General features: G+C 40.0%; 1 long non-coding RNA gene across 2 annotated transcripts in view; it reads left to right on the top strand.

The window, feature by feature from the left end:
* The first annotated feature begins 10,770 nt into the window (after nt 1–10,770).
* LOC130910238 (uncharacterized) overlaps nt 10,771–16,608 on the top strand; it is a 32,250-nt gene continuing 26,412 nt past the window's right edge. The window contains exons 1-3 of one of the 2 annotated variants that reach the window (XR_009061844.1): nt 10,771–10,993; nt 15,203–15,346; nt 15,688–16,249. This is a non-coding gene — a long non-coding RNA (uncharacterized LOC130910238). Of the gene's footprint in view, nt 10,994–15,202; nt 15,347–15,687; nt 16,250–16,608 lie in introns of those variants that run through there. The other variant, XR_009061843.1, reaches the window with a different exon arrangement.

Here is a 16,608-nt window from a genome sequence, read left to right as displayed (position 1 = left end):
ACGTCTTCTTTAATTTACTGTTTTTATAATACTTTTAATTCAAAGATGTTTCCATTTTTTGTGCCTTTCGGAGCAAAATAAAAATGTCGTTGCTTAGAGTGGGTGGTATGTTGTCTTCCGGGCTGAGAAGGTTGTTGGTGTCAAGGAAGTGCATCATTGGCTGTCGCCTTGTAAATCTGCACTGCCCCCTAAGGCCTGGGATGAATATGAAATCCTTTTCACACAGAATTGCAACATCGTTCGAATGGAGACGGGACCAAATAAATGCACACATGAAATTTGGCCTATTCTCGGAGCGTCACCATGTAAACTGCCCCTAACTTCATTATTAACAACTGATTAGGTCAACTTTAAGTATCGATGTGAGGCACACTAGTGCAGTTAATAATTCATTCGTTGGTATATAGTAGCTCAACCTTGCTGAAGGAAGTGCCAAAAGTACTTTCCCTTCACAAGTTACGGCTTTTGATCTTTATATACAGTCCAGTCCACGCAATCCCTGGGGTTCATGCAAATAAGCACTCTGTCTACCAGACATGTCGTTTTAACATTTAAAATTATTCCATAATTTCAGACTAATGCGTGACTAATAGCTTTCTTGCTCTCCACGTCTTCCAGCCTAACTTGTCCACTTCCACTCGGCTTGTAGCTTATGATAGATGTTTTTGCTATTTCTTCCCTGTAGTTTATTAGTGGATGTAGTGGTGGTGGTGGATGGTGTTGGGGGGGGGGGGGTTGAGGGATAAAAAGCCTCCAATTCGCCAAAGGAAGTTTTAATTGGGGCCCAGGGGACAAAAGCTTCCCCTGTTTTATTTAGCAAATTCTCTCTGCTCTTTATGGAAGAGACGAGCGCCGATCCAGCGGCCAGTGGGGAAATGGAAAATGGGATGGCGTTACAGAGACAAAGATTGACAAAAAGGATGCTGCGGTGCGCATTTATAAGATGCCAGCTTGTATTTGGAAAACAGATTTTTTTTTTTTTTTTTTTTTTTAATCCACCTAAATGTCCTTTGAATTCATGTTCTGCTGTCACTCAAGATTTCATCATGCACTTTGAAATGTCACAAAAGGCTCAGATGGGGGCTAAGTGAGAATGAATGTGCTCCACATGTGAGTTGTATTTAAAAGATATTGGCATGAATAAATGACTGCTAACGAAGATCAGCCTTAGGAACTCATTTTAAAGCACATTACCGACTCCAGCCACAGTTGCATGCCTTTTCCCCCACCTCATTTAGTTTTTGTCTTTTCATGCCAGTCCCAGCTTATATTGAGTTTCTGTTCCTGTGTCACCACAAGATGCCATGAATGCTTGGCTGGAACTCTAAAGAGATGTCGATCAAAAGTGGACAGGACCGAAGGGAGAGTGCCGGACAACAATGGTGATGGGAGTGACCCCTCAACAAACTGACATCACAAAGCGTAATTGCCTGTCATGTGCCATACTGTTTCACACGGCACATAGAAGTGGCCTCTGTTATTCATTTAAAGTTAAGCCAGTGTACCCAAGGTCACCACACTGGATAATTGAGCAACACACCTACGCTGCGGACTCCCGCCGGAGGAAACGTCAGCAAGGATGTCTGCTGGATGAAAAGCATTTAAATTTGAATGCAGATTGTGTGAGGTCTCTTGTCAATTTCACAGAGTGTTGCATAGTCTCGGCTTGAACTGTTGCCATCACAAAAACTTTTATGTCTAAAGTTTTCTAAATCATTAGTGATTAATTTGATATGAAGGCAGTTCAGTTCAGCAGTAGTTTCGCAGATAGGGAACATTCAATTTTTAGAGTAAACATAAAAGTTACATGTCATGTTACTTTACCACATTTTTTTGTTTAAGGCTATGCTACACATACACACAACACATAATGACACAATCACAATAACATAATGAATAGCATCTGTTTGGTGTTATAATGCATCAAGCAATTGATAATTGAACAAAAACAGGCATATGTTCTTCATCCCAAATGAAAAAATACACATTTTAAATCTGCTTACGCAATATAGTTGAAACATTCCTTGTAGTGTTTGTCTCCATGAATTTAGGCTACTATACTTTACCAGTGGCCAGGTCGAGCATAACATGAGCTTAAATGAATAAATCATGATGCACATACTGTTTAAATTACTGCTGTTATTGTATGTTTTTTTTTCATAAACTACAGTTTTTAGGTAGGTTTCTGGCAGAGGCAATTGCTAAAAGATTGCATGGGAAGCTCAGTTTAAATGTAAAAAAGTGCTCAAATGTACAGTGGTTTGAAAAAGTATCTGAGCCTTTTGGAATTTCTCACATTTCTGCATAAAATCACCAAATGTGATCTGATCTTGTCAAAATCACACAGATGTAACAACAGCGTCTGCTTTAACTAAAACCACCCACGCAGTGATAGGTGTTCATATTTTTATGAGGATAGCATGCAAACAATGACAGAAGGGGGAAAAATAAGTAAGTAAACCCTCCGCCTAAGGAGACTTAAAGAGCAATCGAAACCAATATTTACCAAACAATTTAAGTCAGGTGTGTGCCCAGTGAGTAGTTTAAAGCTGCCCTGCCCACTATAAAACACACACCTGGTAAGAATTGTCTTTATGAGAAGCATTGTCTGATGTGCATCATGGTTTGGTCAAAAGAGCTACCTGAAGACCTGCTATCAAGGATTGTTGATTTGTATAAAGCTGAGAAAGGATACAAAACCATCTCTAAAAGTCTGGATGTTCATCAATCGACAGTCAGAGAAGTTGTCTACAAATGGGGAGAGTTTCACTGTTGCTTCTCTCCCAAGCAGTGGTGTTCCACCAAAGATGACTCCAAGAGTTCAGCGCAGAATACTCAGAGAGGTTAAAAAAAAAAAAAAACCTAGAGTGTCTGCTAAAGACTTACAGAAATCACTGGCACAGTCCAATATCTCTACAGTGGTACCTCTACATACGAAGTTTATTCGTTCCAGGACCTTGTTTGTAAGTCGAAATGGTCGTATGTCGATCAGGATTTTCCCATAAGAATACATTATAATTCCATTAATTTGTTCCACTGCCCGAGAACCTACACTAAATTCTCAATAAATATTGATGTTACTTTTGCAAATATAAATTACAAAGAGCAAAACAAAACATTATGAATAAAAATTGGAATAATCATATAATAGCAATAATAATAATACCTGTAATATAACAAAGCGGATTCTAATGTGGCAAATGTGTTTGGGTGGTGTACCTGAACGCATTGCATGGCTGAGAGAGCCTTTTTAGTTTCACTTTCACATTGTTTATTTGCTGCGGGGGACACTAGGCACAAGTTGAGGGAATAAATGATTAGAAACCTGACGAAGCTGGCGATTTCTTTGGCGATGTTACCACAATAATAGTTGCCACCTTAACTTATAAAGACTGGCGAACGGAGGAGGACTGTCACAGTCTACCGCTGTGTTGTTGAACGAGCCATATCACTGATGCGCACCCCACACTCATATTTTTCTATCATATCTATGTCCACGTCAATGGTAACGTGAAGCATCACCTTTTTTCCTTTTCACAACTTGCACTAGCATTGTTGGAACCCATGTTGATTCCTCTCACAAGAAAATCTGCCATGTCTTGCGGGAAAACAAAGAAACTGCGGTGCTGTCACAGATCGTCGTATTTAGAGCATGTCATCGGATGTAGAAACAAACGAGTCAAATTTTACGTCGGATGTCGAAAAGATCGTGTGTCGAAGCGATCGTATGTCGAGGTACCACTATATATGTAAAACTATGGCCAAGAATGGTGTTCGTGGGAGGACTCCACAGAGGAAGCCACTGCTGTCAAAAAAAAAAAACATTGCTGCTCGTTTAATGTTCGCAAAAAGGCACTTAACACTCCACAGAAGTTTTGGCAAAATATTTTGTGGACTAATGAAACCAAAGTTTTATTGTTTGGAAGTAACACACATCATGTGTGTAGGACAAATGAAACAGCTCACCCACATCAACACCTCATCCCAACCGTGAAGTATGGTGAAGGGAGCATCATGATTTGGGGCTGTTTTGCTGCCTCAGAGCCTGGACAACTTTTAATCACAAATGGAAGAATGACTTCAAAAGTTTTGCAGAAAAACCTGAGGCTGTCTGACAGTTGAAGCTAAAAAGAGGATGGATGGTACAACAAGACAATAATAATACATTTTATTTATAACGCACTTTACATTTGAAAAACAAATCTCAAAGTGCACATTACCATGTAATAAAATAAAAAGACTAAGAATAAAAGAGTAAAAGCAAAAATAGACAGAAACATAGATAAAATCAGATAGAAATCAGATAAGATGGATAAAATTAGCCAGGGTAAGCTTTTTTAAAAAGGTAACCTACCTTAGTCCTTTTTTAAAGGCATCCACTGACTGTGGGGCTCTGAGGTGGTCTGGGAGGGCGTTCCATAGACGTGGAGCAGCAATGATCCAAAACACAGAAGAAAATCAACTTCTGAATGGTTTCAGAAGAACAAAATACACATTCTGGAGTGGCCAAGTCAAAGTCCAGACTTGAACCCCATTGAGATGCTGTGGGATGACCTAATGACAGCGATTCATGCCAGAAATCCCAGGAATCTGAACTACAGCAGTTTTGTAGAGAAGAATGGGCCAAGATTAGTCCTGATCGGTGTGCCAGACTGATCTGCAGCTACAGGAAGCGTCTGGTTGAAGTTATTGCTGCCAAATGGGGGGGGGGGGGGCACAAACTATTAAATGCGATGGTTCACTTATTTTTCCCCGTTTTGTCATTGTTTGCATACTATCTTCGTTAAAATATCAAAACCTATGAATGTTTGGGTTGTTTTAGTTAAGTTTTTTTCATCTGTTTTTTCATATCACATTAGATAGTGATTTTATGCAGAAATGTGAGAAATTTCAAAACGTTCAGATACTTTTTCATACCACTGTATAATGTTATGTGTACATGTTATTGACTAAATATGCACTACAACGCGCTCAACTTTACCTATACGATACGATGTGGCTTGCTTTTCATTCATTCGCGCAGCTTCAGTCTTTTAAACAGTGTGGAAGCTGTGCTTCTCCAGAGTTGAGTGTAGTGTTTCACCACAGCGAAACGAGACGAGTCATTGGCTAACGGCTGGGTTTATCCCGCCCATCGAATGTTTTGCATCTCTGGGGGTCTATGGGCATACGGCGGAGCTTGGCTTGCCATGACGCTGTTTCTCCGCATGATGAATGGATGATCTGCCTGAGGCAGAATTCCTTTTTGATTGACAGCAAAATGAGCGAATCCGTGATCTTGTTGTATTAACATCCGCGGGAGGCATTTTTCAACTTTTATTCCATTCTTCTTAGTTGAACCGGAGACTTTCATAATCATTCTAGCAACATTCGCTTTGTTAAAAATGACTAGTGAAAAATCAAGCTTCTATTTCTGGTGTTTTTTTCTATTGTAGCTGCTTGTGTTTTGGGAGACTTCTAACATTCTATTTTCTTTTCCCTACCAAGCGGCGGGTGCCACTGAGCCTCTTCACCATCAAAAAAACACTCACATGTGGACACATTTTGAGCTAACTCTAATTGAAAGACCCGCATCCGCCACTGGTTTCTTGGGTGAGATGGAATGAATTATTAGCATTCCATGAATATTAAATGAGGAAAAAAATGTTTTGTGTAACTAACGTGGTCTTGGAATGAATTGAACATACTTTCTAGCGGACCATTGTACTGTTTCTAACCTTTGCTAGTGAGTGGCACACACCCTGATGAATGTGCTAAGATTTTGTTCTTGGCAAGTGAGTGAAAGGGTAAAAGACTTGGAGAGCTAAATCTTACTATCATTATCGAAAGCGAATGCCTTACCAATCCAAGATTCAATCTATCTTTGCTGTCCGCAGATGTCAACATTACCCTTCGGTGGCGAGCACACAATAGACACAATAAATAACACTAGTAAAATGTACACGTCAATAACATAAGCTGTATTTCACTTTAAATGGTACAGCTTTTCAGAGGTTAAGCTGGAGCCTTTTCCTAACTGACTTGGGGCAAGAGGAGAATACGCCCTGGTTGTGCACATTTAGACTTGCAACTATTCAACTTAAATTTTTAGAGTCTTCAATTATGCGAACATGTTTTTGGAATATGTGCTTAGATCATTGGTTCTTAACCTTGCTAAAGGTACCGAACCCCAAGAGTTTAACCGAACCCTTCGGAATTAGGACCCCCCCCCCCCCCCCAAAATTAAAAAATCGATATATCTAAGTTAACAAGCTAAAACCTCTGTGAATTTCCGTTCAAATTTCTTCTCATCTAGACAGCATGTTTTTAAATGGGTCAAAATGTATGTTTTTATTTTTATGCCTGAAGCATCATCAGACCACTAAACCAAGACTGGTCCAATGTGCATATCTTAAAATTATCATTCAGATTTGGAGGAATATATCTTATATTGTTCAACAATAAGCCTGCTTAGTGGCATTAACCTTGACTGTACAGTTTGTCATGTTTACATATCAAATGATATCAAATTTACTGTAAATACTTCACAGTATAATTTCACAAATCCAATAAACGGTGTTAATTTACAAATTATTTTGCCTTTTGATTTGCTTTTCACATTAGAAAATAAGTCATTTTGAACTGTTTCTTTTTGCTTTCATGTTGACACTGTCATTCTATCGTATCCTTGCCTCGCATACTATTTTCATGGCGTAAAATGAGGCGCAAATGTTTTAAATTTTTTTTTTGTGTTTGTTTTGTTTATGTCAACGCCAGAGGTTGCGCTAGACATTTTCGTTGTCTGTCATTTTGCCTGACAGGGTCATAAAAATCCGGTCATAATCTATTTTTACCAGTCACTTAAATTTTTAAAATGATAATGATGACATATTCAATAGTATTTAGTTTTCATTCATTTTTAATTAATATTGTAACGCTTGCTTGGCGGCGAAAAATTAGACACGGAAGTCGTATTTTTCTCCCTCTTTTTACTGTTTACCGCCAACAACACCAACAAAACAACAACTCCGCCCCCAAAGAAAAAGAGGCAACTATATAGACCCCAATCACCAACGTCACACAATGATCTTAATTGTGGTTGTCAGCCCAAAATCTTCTAAATATATATTAAATGCATCTTACCAGATATAAAATGACTACTACATAGTCTGTGGTGATCGTTTGGTGCCCAGATTTCTTGTCGAATTACAGCAGTCCATCTCGCTCTCCTCTTCGGGTCTCTCAGAAACGGTAGAACTTCAAGTCTCTCCATCTATCTTCTCTGTTACTGCAACCAACTGCCACACACGCCTTCACCATTTTGATTATTAATGTTAACGAGCAGAAAAACACGCCGTAATAGGAGGCATGTACGTAGCAGTAATGTGTAAACACGACAAGCTGACACACAATATGGCGGCTCCAGTCAGGCGGGCGGAGTTGTGACGTCATGTGATTGGGGTCTATACACAGGCGGCAATCTAGTCCACCAATTGGATGACGTGCTGGCACACTGGGTGCACCAATAAGAACCTCGTGTTGATGTGTCAATCACGGTGCCGCCGCCAGACCCCGGTGACGCTACAATATTCTGACAGAATAGCCAACGACGTCATGCATTAAGAGAGACAATAGCTAATTAATATGCTCACTCGCCACCCTGTGGTCTGGGGTGTGAATTGCAACCTGTCAAAATGACGGACGGACTTCAGTTTTTTCCATCACCGTTTTTAAAAAAACGGTCAACGACGGAAAATATTCGGTTAACGTGACCCTTGGTCAACGCGGTGCATGTTACCCGTAGGTCTGTTGTACTTCCTTATACCAAGTGAGAGTCAACCTTCCATTGAGTAAACCAGTTTCTTTTCCAAACAGATAGAGGACTAGCACACACACCGACCAATACTTCCTATGGACATCTGAACACCCCACTATCCATAAGCTGTCAGTAGTCAGAACATTGCATGAACGTATGACAATGATCACGAACCCGGATGATGGAACACGGGCGGAAAAACATACACAGTACAACATGCACTAAAAAGGTTACAGTATCCACGGTGAGGAATCGAAAAAGGTGTAGGACAGGTTAAAAACAAGAACAACAAACACAGGGGGGAAGGAAAAAACAAACAAAACAAGAGATATGGTGACGTTTCCATATGTGAGAGGAGTCACGGAGCGTATCCAAAGAGTCATGAAAACAAATACAACATAAACACACCGGTCAAACAACACGCAACACTCCGCCAGATATTGGTCCATGATCCATCCAAAGGACAAAATCCACCAAGAAAACAAATGTAACTCCATGTACGAAATTCCATGCAAATCATGCAATAAATTGTACATCAGGGAGAGGAGGAGCTTTATTCCAAGAAAAACAACACACAAGGAGTGTGAGAAGGAGACAACAATAAGACATACAAGGGCAATGAAAGAACAAGCACAACAGGAACATCACAAGTCAGCCATCACCGATCACTGCAAAAGGAAAACGACATTATAGAGTGGGAATAGGCCAGAATCATCCGCACTGAAGAAAACTTACATCAGTTATGGATCAGGGAGGCTATTGAGATCCGCAAACGGGGCCCGAGGACCGTCAACAGGGACGCCCTCTCTACCACCTGGACAAGCATCCTGGAAGATTGAATGGCCGGCAGAGAGTGTGACTGGCCTGTCAATCTGACAGGTGAGTCACGCCAACATCCATCAGCTAGCTGATAGACGCCTCACACCAACACCAGTGACTCTCTGATAAAGGCGGAAGTGTTTGCTGAAACATGTTAGGCAATTAAAACAACCTATAACTATTGTGTGGGATAAAATAAAAAATCCACTATAAGTGTAGACAAAATGAACTCAATACAACTAGAGGACTAGTAGTTGAATGAATTGGCATAAATTGGGGACTAACCTGTCTAAAACGCCACTTTGCCTGGACATAATTAGCATCCAAAAATGTGGCCCTGTGCGTCTTAATCTTCACCGAACCCCTTAAGGATGAGGTATGCTTCCGCGTCAGACCTGCGTCTTCATTGAAGACCAAATTTACGACCCTGCACCGTGGCCTGACATGCTCCTATTGATTTTTCAAACCCTAGCGTCACATCTTCGCATATGACGTGGCGGAAATGGACTGTGATTGGTCCGCTCAGACTGTTGTTTTCGGTTCAGCACGAAATCACCGCCATTGTCAAACATTATTTTTCTACACACAAATATGGACCAAGCTGAGGGCAGTATCATCGAAGAGCAAGTCTCGTCAAGACATCATAAAGATTGCCAAATGGCAAGGTCAGCGACTGAATAAAAAAAAATGGAAGAACCACCGAGACGTGTGTGTTCAGAGTCAAATGGCCACATGAAGCCGTGGCCAAAAACTGCCATCTTTTTATTACTTTGTCATATTTTTGGTTGGTGCACTTCATCATTTATTGTGTACATATGTTTGCTGTGAGTCTGTGACTTATTTACGTGTCACACTTCAAGTATATGAAGAATAAAGCACAGGTTTTGTGGCAAAAGAGTTGTTTTGATGTTTTAATTTTCAACAACGGACAGTTCACACACGATACATCATCACTGATTGAGAGTGCCTCGGTACTTTTATGTTAACGTTAATATCAAGGCTTCCAACGCAGTTTGGGAAGTTCCATAGATGCCAGAAATCTGCTATGGCTTGCCACTGGCTGGTTGTAGGACACAGCAAAGAAATCGGGCAAAACGCTGGACAACGCAGCTTGCTGGCTTCCACCCAATGCTTGAATTCGTAATGTGACTGCCAGTGTCTGTGCGGCATCAACAGTCGGACAGACCACCTCTGCAACAGTCTTCTGCGTCGCCTGTGCCTCAACATTTGTTGTTCAATGTCAATGAGCTGAAGATCCACATGCAAGCGTTGTCTCCGTTGGCGTTGTTGTGTAAACATGAAGCAAACTAGAGGACGTCGACATGAGTCCCCCAAAACTGTACAAACACAACACCCCTAAAGTGGCTTGGCAGTGAATTACAGATTACAAATTACATTATCTGCTAAGGCTTCCCACTGGCTGGTTGTAGAACACTGCAAACAATTTGGGCTGGAGGGCTTTGCAGACCTCAGACAAAACGCTGGACGCAGTGCTTGACGCCAGTTTGCAGCTAGCTGCCACAGCTAGCTGGTTTCCACCCGAGGCTAAAACTCTCTATGCGGCATCAAAAGTCGGACAGACTGCCTCGAAACAGTCTTCTGCATCGCCTGCTGTATGATCAACATTTATTCAATGTTGATGAGCTGAAGATCCACATTCAAGCGTTCCATCTTGCATTGTTTATTTTTTCTCCGTTAAACTAGACAAGAGGAAGTCAACAAGCATGCCCCAAAACCTTAAAAACATAACGCAACACCCCTCTAGTGGCTTGGCGGTGAATTACAGAGCAACGCGTGAACCCCTCGGGTTTGATCGAACCCAGATTAAGAACCGCTGGGTTAGATGCTACCTTACACTTTATAAACACCCCAGTTATTTTTTAACAATCTAGAAGTGTTCACACATTTCCCGTGCTCTTTATCTTCAGATGCCATGCGAAGAGGTCACGGATTTCAACGTGGTGTATCCATGTTTTATCCTCTCAAACAAACCTGAGTATGGTAATTACCACGCATAGATCCAGCTTTGTGCCATCGGAATAACATTTAGCTTTGAATCAAAGTGTCATAGCGCAGTGCGGAACGCTGCAATATGTGTTCATATCTTTAATATACTAATGATTCAGTAATGAGAGTAAATTACAGAAAGCCTTTTAAAGAGAGTGTCTCAGTGAACAGCAGATTGCAGAGGTGCGTTTATAAAAGATTCATGGTGCAGCAGAGCCTGGGTCAGCTGGGGTTTCTCCAGCCTCCCTATATCACCGGGAGCTGCTTACCCGGCTCCCCGTGCAGAAGCGGGGAAGTGTGTAGTCGAGTGTGCATCTGATTTGGTCCGCTTCAGACCACTTTTATTCGGGACAGCTTTGCTTCAGGAAAAAGGTTTCTGTTTTTGTTTATCTATTTTTCTGTGGGTATAGCTGTCTTACGGTGCATGGTTTAATGTGCCCTAAAAGTACATTTAGTCAGTACATACATTTTCAGTTTGTACAGGTTGCTCCTGTTCTCATACAGTATGTGCTCATAAATGCTAATAAATGCAAACAAACCTTTCAGTGCGTTTTACATAGTAACCATATGGATATGAAGGAATAGGAAATGCACATTCTGCAAGTAAGCTTTGCTCCCTTTTTATCCAAATTGCTCTTGACGTATTTTGCATTTGAACTCTTTGTACTGAGAGCGGAAACTCTTATGCAATTTGACCTTTTCAATGGAAATACAGTACTTGATGCGTTGTTGTGAAAAAGGTTAACTAGGAAATGTATTGGTCAAGTCACAGATCCAACAATTGTGATAGTTTGCTGGTAATATTCCTTGTTAGAGAACACCAATTTATTTAAAAAACTAGAGAAATGAACAGATGACACCCAGACATTCAAGTGTCTTTTAAGGTTTCATTTGGAAGATTCAGCTAAAAGGTATTTGCCTGTAACTCTGAGAGAAATATTAAGCACATCAAATATTACTTTGGGAGTAATTTTGCTTAACATGGGTAAAAATCATATTTGATAAACGTGATGTTTTTATATAACAAGAGCATTACATCATCTCTTCCATGACTTGGACCCCCTGCTTAAGCATGCTATAGAGTGCTCAGTGTGTGCTGTAGCAATATGCCAAAAGTTGCTTGTGGGCTTTTTGAGATAAGGGGAGAAGGGGGGAGGGATGTTGTATGGTACTGCTCCCCACCTTTAGCTCATAAAGCAGCGTGTCTGACAGTGCCAATGAATGTGTTAACTGAGGCTTTGATATGAAGAGGAACAGACAGAGAGTTCCATATGAAATCAAGAGGAAGCCATTTCCACCTCTGCCACACATTTATCATCTCATGTCATGAGATGCCAACTTGTTCCTCACGCTGTCAAAACAACACCTTTGGCATCTATTAGATTTTTTAATATTACTTTCCCCTCCATTTTCCCGAGAGAGGAAGTGAATTAGAGCAAGGGGGAAAATGAGTGATCTTGTGATGAGTTGATGTGATTCATAATGAGGTGTTCCAGTGCAAAAGGAGTTTCATAATTTGACCATTTTTCAGGATTGTATAATGATGATGTATTAGAGGCATAAGCCTCCCTGTTGGATTTGATGTTGGCAAAAGCACCCACATTGAATTTTGTGTTCTGATGCAAGAAATAATCTTTACTGCTGGTAAATGGTTATTTTTAGGCAAAGACTCGGTGGCACGACAGGGAAAATGTCACAGGCATTTTGCTGCTATTTTCCAGGAGAATACAATTACAACCATGTCACACCAGCAAAAGGGCTTGGGGAGCTCTTTTTTTCTTTTGATGTGAATTCTGTGGAATTTTACTAACACACTAAGGCAGTGCTGGATTTCATAGAAAACTTGCAACAAAGCATGATTTGTAAGAAAGCTCCCCGTTTTGTAGTTGAACAAAAATATTGGAACAGATTGTGTTAGCCTTTATATCTTGCGGGAAGTGGGGTGCTGAGGGTGCTGCAGTACCCCCTGGTGTTGGGGAGAAAAAGTGTTTTGGTAGATCTGTTTTTTTGTGTGTGCCTGTGTTAAAAACAAATCAATAAATGAAACTTACTGAAACAATAACGTACTTAACTTTGGGGATTAAATATGTTGAAAAAGTTTTGTTTTGTTAATAAGTTCACATGGTCACCACCTGACATCCTTGTTTGCTCCCAGGTCACGTTGGATAAGGTGCTATTGGAACGGAAAAGTTAACTGTTGATGGAGGATGCGTTAATATGCCTCAAAAACGAATTTGTGATTTTTTTTTTTTTTTTTCTTCTTCTTTACAAAAACAGCGAAATTTTCTAAAATTCAATTCGAGGTAAAAAAATGATGAATTAAAATGAATGAAATGAAGATTATTATGATAGTTTACAGTACATCCCTTGTTTTTCGCGGTTAATTGGGGACCAGGAGCTGCCGTGATAAGTGAAAAACCGCGAAGTAGCTGTAGCACCCCCCAAGCGTTAAATACATTGTGTGAGTTCAATATATTTATTCAGATTTAGCATTGGAGGAAGATATATATGACATTTTTTTCCCTTTTTTCCCCAAAGTATAATTTCAAAAATTATATATCTTTATTAGTGCTGTCAAATTTATCGTGTTTACCGGCGATGATCAATTTTTTAAATTAATCACATTAAAATATTTGACACATTTAATGCATGTGCGGAATGACCCGCTCATGCATTGCATCAAACAGATTACAATGACGCACTTGAGAGCTAAGAGGCAGAGAAATATGTCTTGTTTTGTGCTTTTTCTTAACAAAGGTATACCACACACAACGTGCTGACACTTTCTTTATTGGCACAACCAGCTTCACCATTAACAAAGTTTACGGCTCTCGGCAGGCCATAACTGTAACTCACTCATCATGTGCGTAAACAGCATTGGCCCCGCGTGCACTTCAGAGTGCCTTGGATAATTCTATATCAGAATATTACAAAAGGCGAGTGGGCACAGACGTTCATTAAACCGCGCCGTTTATTGGCATAAGCTTCGGCAACTCCTTCACAACAAACATGAGTATCATTTAGTGAAAGCACAACAAAAATATCTTTAAGGTACAATTCATGGACGATTAAACTGGCAACTACGGCATCAGTCGAGGGACAAAACACACCATTTGGCTTGATTTCTAAGTTAATTTAAAACTCGCCATTGACACCTTGTGGTGTATTTCAATCACTAACAAAGAATGTTAATGTTAATGTCATCTTGTGTTTTTTCTGTTATAATAAACAAATACAGTACTTATGTACAGTACGTTGAATGTATATATACAGTATATATATATATATATATATATATATATATATATATATGTCTTTCCATTCCAACAATAATTTACAGAAAAATATGGCATATTTTAGAGATGTTTTTTGCGATTAATTAAGATTAATTTTTAAGCTGTGATTAACTCGATTAAAAATTTTAATAATTTGACAGCTCTAAAATGTTTTTTAAGGGTTTAGGTTAAAGGGTTTAAGTCTTAAACGTGTTACTGTCCCACCTAATTATTTTCGAACAAGAATAAAGTACTGTAGTGGAAAAATGCTTGGCTTCATTCAATGCTTCATTGAGTGGGTACACTCAAACTGCTCCCTTATACACAATGAGTTGCCACAGCAACTGTTTAACAAGTTAAACGATAGCTGACGCATGCGGCGCTTTGAAGTCCGCGGCTCTGGCAAGATCAAACCCAAACATTTGTCAATATCGTTAACTTTAATAAGCAACTCCAGTGCATGGGCTGACGAACAAAGAGCAGGGAGAGGGAGTGGGAGGGAGTGGGAGGGAGCGAGAGGGAGACTACGCGATCGGCTCAGGACAGCTCATCTATATGTATTTTTATTTTTTAAATTGGAAAAAAAAAATCCGCGATTGACTGAGGGCGCGAAGTTTGAAGCGGAAAGTAGCGAAGGATCACTGTAGTGCCCAGCTAGGTAAAGTTAGCAGCAGATTTAGACCGTTGAGAACTTCAAATAGCTTGCATTGTGGCCATATTATTGTTTGTTGTTGCTGTTGAGCTGCCAACTTGCAGAGCGCTGTTGGATATTCGTGTGGAATTTCAGTGTTGTGAAAAGTGGGTGTTAAGCCGAAGCTTTTTGGACCTTTTAGTTCTCAAATGTGTTTGTGTGTCATTGCGCTGTCTAGCTGCAGGGATTTGAATTATAAATATGCGGGTGCTTTTAGTTCCAATACAAAGACTTCAACACACACTGTAGGTGAAATAGAACACTCTTTGTCATAGCCTAGTTGTAGTACATAAACTATCCAGCATCCACGTGTACTGCTATGCGCATGCAGAAAAAGCATGAGCACAACAAATTTGGACCGAAACCATACGCGGAATTTAAGGGGGGGGCATAGCTCCCCCCTGGTGGTCGAAAATTTCATTGCATGTAATTGACTTTCCTGTATATGAATTTAAGCATCAAGTCTTTGCCGGTAAAATGTTCTATAAAAGTTGTGAAGCAATAAAACAACAAAAATGAATGAAATGAACAAAAACATTTTCATAATGGGTCAAAATTATTTTTTGAACAGACCATGTAACTTGCACCTTAATGATGGTCATTTGCTTTGCTTAGCCAAAAAAACCCAGCTGAGGACAGAAGACACAAGATGGATATACATAACTTTTCCAAATCTAAGCTTTCAAAGCAAAAACTACTGAGGGTGAACCAAGGATTGCAGATGTGGACCATGAAACGCCGGACAGCACCGCCAAAAAGGTGAGGGGAGTTTGCCCCACTAAAGACGTGAATTGTACAACAGAGCCACCACTGGGCATACCATATTCAACGGATGGCGATGTTTGTCAAAAGCATAGCTGTCCTAAGCAGCCTAAGCCAGCCCTGAAAAATGATGGGAAACAAAAAAAAAATGCTCAATTTCTAAGTATTATAAATATTCCTGGCTGGAATTAGACATGTGCCGATTACCGGTTTCAAGGTATACCTTCGTATGAAAACATCAAGGTTTCAAAACCGCAAAAATTTTCCATCAAACCGTTCCTAAGGTATTAGCTCTTTTTTATGTCCCAAAAATTAATGGAGAATTTCCTCGCTTGCAGCTGTAAGGCTCAGCCCTCCTCCACCGGCTGTTGTCAGTGAGTTAGCTGTGCTACACAATGGCTGGAGGAGGTAAAACTCCTGAACGTTTTTCCCCATCGAAGAAGACAAAAACACTCGTATGGGAAAACTTCTGCTACAGACGGCCGCGGCTTACAGGAGGAGGGCCAACCAACATGTAAAACATGTTTGCGGAGGCTGGCTGCCAAGGAGGCAATACCTCCAATATGATTTCGCATTTATGCAATATCAATGGGTGAGTAAACACTGTCATGTGCGTTTCCCACCAGCTATGAGAGTTAACTCCAGGGTGTTTCATGTGTCTAGCGGTGCTATAAAGTGTTTTTTTTTTTTTTTCTGTGTTTAGAAAGAGCATATATATGTGTATAATGTAAAAATGGTACGAGTAATACACACAAGCTTTTTATGGAAAATATATCAATTTTTTTTTGTTTTGATGATAACAAAGTTAAGCTGTGGCTGTGTGTTTAGGCTCACCTAAAGGACTGCATTTATTTGAATTTTATTTAGAATATATATATTTTAATTTATTGTAACTTAACATTATACTTACGTATCTTCCAATTTTCTAATGTTTTGAAACATAAAAATCCTGTTTAATGGAAAAAAAAGTTTTTAATAAACCCAGATATCTCAAAGTAACACATTTTAGAGCTGTAATTGCAATACCTTGATACTGTGAAACCGTGATATTTTGGCTTAAGCTGGAATATTCAGTCAAAAAGGATGCAGTGTCTAATTCTAGGTAAGACTGAAAAATGCGCACGTTCACACACACACACACACGCACACACGCACGCACACCCACACAGCTGGGATGCGTGTATTTACAAGCGTGGGCTAAGCTACTGTCCGAGCATATAGCTTGTAAGTTAATTTAATTTTTGACACTGCGTTTCGGG

The sequence above is a fragment of the Corythoichthys intestinalis genome, chromosome 22, assembly GCF_030265065.1.
Source record: "Corythoichthys intestinalis isolate RoL2023-P3 chromosome 22, ASM3026506v1, whole genome shotgun sequence".
Classification (NCBI taxonomy): Eukaryota; Metazoa; Chordata; class Actinopteri; order Syngnathiformes; family Syngnathidae; genus Corythoichthys; species Corythoichthys intestinalis.
The sequence above is the reverse complement of the archived record's forward strand: the minus strand, read 5'-3'. Positions and strand labels throughout refer to the sequence as shown.